This window comes from Rhipicephalus microplus, unplaced genomic scaffold (genome assembly GCF_043290135.1).
Source record: "Rhipicephalus microplus isolate Deutch F79 unplaced genomic scaffold, USDA_Rmic scaffold_204, whole genome shotgun sequence".
Taxonomy (NCBI): Eukaryota; Metazoa; Arthropoda; class Arachnida; order Ixodida; family Ixodidae; genus Rhipicephalus; species Rhipicephalus microplus.
This window is the reverse complement of record NW_027464775.1, coordinates 57501-60823: the sequence shown is the minus strand read 5'-3', so window position 1 is coordinate 60823 and position 3323 is coordinate 57501. Positions and strand designations below refer to the sequence as shown.

The following is a 3323-nucleotide window of genomic DNA, read 5'->3' as shown; positions in this document are numbered from 1 at the left end:
TCTGGGTACTTATCGCTGCTATTATGTGGGGGTTCTCGTGAGCGGCGTACGCGAAAGCGACCGGGTGTCTGATATGCGGCGGGCTTCGGCCTCGTCAAGCGTGTCCTCGGGTCTGCTCCAGGGGAATCCACGGCAGTCGTCTGCAGCCTCATCCGCTTGATGCGTTAGGGGCTGGTTGTCGGACGGTGCCGTTTTACCACGATATCGAGGTGTGTTCCGTGTCGTCCTCGGGCGATTCAGATGCGAAAGCGCCGAAGACGCGGGCGTGACCCGTCGTCTGGCGGCTTTGCAGTCTCGGCTCCGTTGCTAGTTCCGGCCGGTCCACCGACAGTGCAGCGGGCTTGGGCAACCCGCACGGCGCGACCGAGTCGATGCAACGAAAAAGAGCGAGCATGAACGTGCTTCTTGCCGCACGGCTCCCACTCGTCTTTCGGGAAGGTTGTGCCGTAGCGAGCTCGAACGCCGTCATCTCGGAGTGCAAAATAAGCGTGTTGGGGCGCCTGAAGGTGGCCTCCGCCGCACACAGACTGCGTCCGGCCCGCCGAAGGCGAGGACGGACGCGCAGTCGAACGATTACCTGGTTGATCCTGCCAGTAATCATATGCTTGTCTCAAAGATTAAGCCATGCATGTCTAAGTACATGCCGAAATAAGGCGAAACCGCGAATGGCTCATTAAATCAGTTATGGTTCCTTAGATCGTTTCTTCCTACTTGGATAACTGTGGCAATTCTAGAGCTAATACATGCAGTGAGCCTGGAGCCCTTTGGGTAACGGGTGCTTTTATTAGACCAAGATCGATCGGGTTTCGGCCCGTATTGTGTGGTGACTCTGGATAACTTTGTGCTGATCGCATGGCCACGAGCCGGCGACGTTTCTTTCAAGTGTCTGCCTTATCAACTTTCGATGGTAGGTTACTTGCTTACCATGGTTGTTACGGGTAACGGAGAATCAGGGTTCGATTCCGGAGAGGGAGCCTGAGAAACGGCTACCACATCCAAGGAAGGCAGCAGGCGCGCAAATTACCCACTCCCGGCACGGGGAGGTAGTGACGAAAAATAACAATACGGGACTCTTTTGAGGCCCCGTAATTGAAATGAGTACACTCTAAATCCTTTAACGAGGATCAATTGGAGGGCAAGTCTGGTGCCAGCAGCCGCGGTAATTCCAGCTCCAATAGCGTATACTAAAGCTGCTGCGGTTAAAAAGCTCGTAGTTGGATCTCAGTTCCAGACGAGTAGTGCATCTACCCGATGCGACGGCTCGGACTGAACATCATGCCGGTTCTTTCTTGGTGCACTTCATTGTGTGCCTCGAGATGGCCGGTGCTTTTACTTTGAAAAAATTAGAGTGCTCAACGCAGGCGAGTCGCCTGAATAAACTTGCATGGAATAATAGAACAAGACCTCGTTTCTGTTCTGTTGGTTTTTGGAATACGAGGTAATGATTAAGAGGGACGGACGGGGGCATTCGTATTGCGGCGCTAGAGGTGAAATTCTTGGACCGTCGCAAGACGAACTACTGCGAAAGCATTTGCCAAGAATGTTTTCATTGATCAAGAACGAAAGTCAGAGGTTCGAAGGCGATCAGATACCGCCCTAGTTCTGACCATAAACGATGCCAACCAGCGATCCGCCTGAGTTACTCAAATGACTCGGCGGGCAGCTTCCGGGAAACCAAAGTATTTGGGTTCCGGGGGAAGTATGGTTGCAAAGCTGAAACTTAAAGGAATTGACGGAAGGGCACCACCAGGAGTGGAGCCTGCGGCTTAATTTGACTCAACACGGGAAAACTTACCCGGCCCGGACACTGGGAGGATTGACAGATTGAGAGCTCTTTCTTGATTCGGTGGATGGTGGTGCATGGCCGTTCTTAGTTGGTGGAGCGATTTGTCTGGTTAATTCCGATAACGAACGAGACTCTAGCCTATTAAATAGGTGCGGGGTTCCCAGCACCTTACAACCTTCTTAGAGGGACAAGCGGCTCCTAGCCGCACGAAACAGAGCAATAACAGGTCTGTGATGCCCTTAGATGTCCGGGGCCGCACGCGCGCTACACTGAAGGAAGCAGCGTGTCTTTATCCCTGTCTGAAAAGACTGGGTAACCCGTGGAACTTCTTTCGTGATTGGGATAGGGGCTTGCAATTGTTCCCCTTGAACGAGGAATTCCCAGTAAGCGCGAGTCATAAGCTCGCGTTGATTACGTCCCTGCCCTTTGTACACACCGCCCGTCGCTACTACCGATTGAATGATTTAGTGAGGTCTTCGGACCGATGTCCGGCGCGGCCTTTCGGTTGCGCCGGTCTGTTGGAAAGATGACCAAACTTGATCATTTAGAGGAAGTAAAAGTCGTAACAAGGTTTCCGTAGGTGAACCTGCGGAAGGATCATTAACGGATTGTGAAGGGTGAGCGCCTCAGCTGCGTCTGCGCCCGACACTTTCTGCCGCTGACCCCGTTTGGACGCGGGGTCGGCTTTTCCCCACGGGGCTGCCTGAATGTGGAGCGGCACCCCGTGACAAATTGTTGCGCCCAGCGGACGCCAACACCGCGACCTTGGACGGTCGGCCAGGTGGCGGACGCGGGTACAAACGGCGCAACGCACTCATAGGTCGGCTTTCGACCCGCCACAGCACCGTGGCTCGAAGCGCTCGAAATGCGCGACCCGACCGCTGCGGGACCGCCTAGTACTGTAAACAGGAGCGGCGGAGCGCGAACGGCGAGTCGTGGTTACGTCGGTAGAAGGCGAGGCTGCGCGTTCCCGAAACGCCAGCCGAGTGCCCTCCCGACCGTTCGAGCGTGCAAGAACGAGACCCGACAATCGCGCGGCGACTGCCAAGTACGAGAGGAACGGCACAAGCGTCGGCGGTCGGTCAAGGAACTGGCGATGTGACGGGTCCGCTGTGCACCAGTGCATACCGTCCCGCCGTCCGCGGCAAGCGCCTCCGCGTCCTCGGGTGACGGAGGCTGCCGGTCGGTTCTTGCAGGCGAGGGATCTCGCTGGCACCGGTTCGCGTTGACGCGCGGCCGGTCATGGCACGGCGATGCGACGGCCGAGGTGCGCAGTACTCGATGGAGGAACCGCACGCTCCGATGACCGTCCCGCCCTCCGCGGCGTATGCGTACCGACCGTAATGGTTGCAGCAGCGCCGGCCGGCTTTTGAATTCGCCACACGAAACACGGTGCGAGATCGCGGTTAGGGGAGCGTCGACGTTGCCAGGCGTTTTGCTTGCTGCCGAGGGAAAGGCGGCACGGCCACGTCGCGCTCGTCGCGATTAGCGGGTCTGCGCGCTTTGGGAAGGTGCCGCAACGACTTGCCGAAAGAGG

At 56.7% G+C, this 3323-nt stretch overlaps 1 non-coding gene across 1 annotated transcript; it reads left to right on the top strand.

Moving 5' to 3' along the window:
- Positions 1-574: 574 nt before the first annotated feature.
- Positions 575-2389, top strand: LOC142792104 (small subunit ribosomal RNA). The gene has a single exon (XR_012890657.1). It is a non-coding gene; the product is annotated as a small subunit ribosomal RNA (ribosomal RNA).
- The last annotated feature ends 934 nt before the right edge of the window (positions 2390-3323 follow it).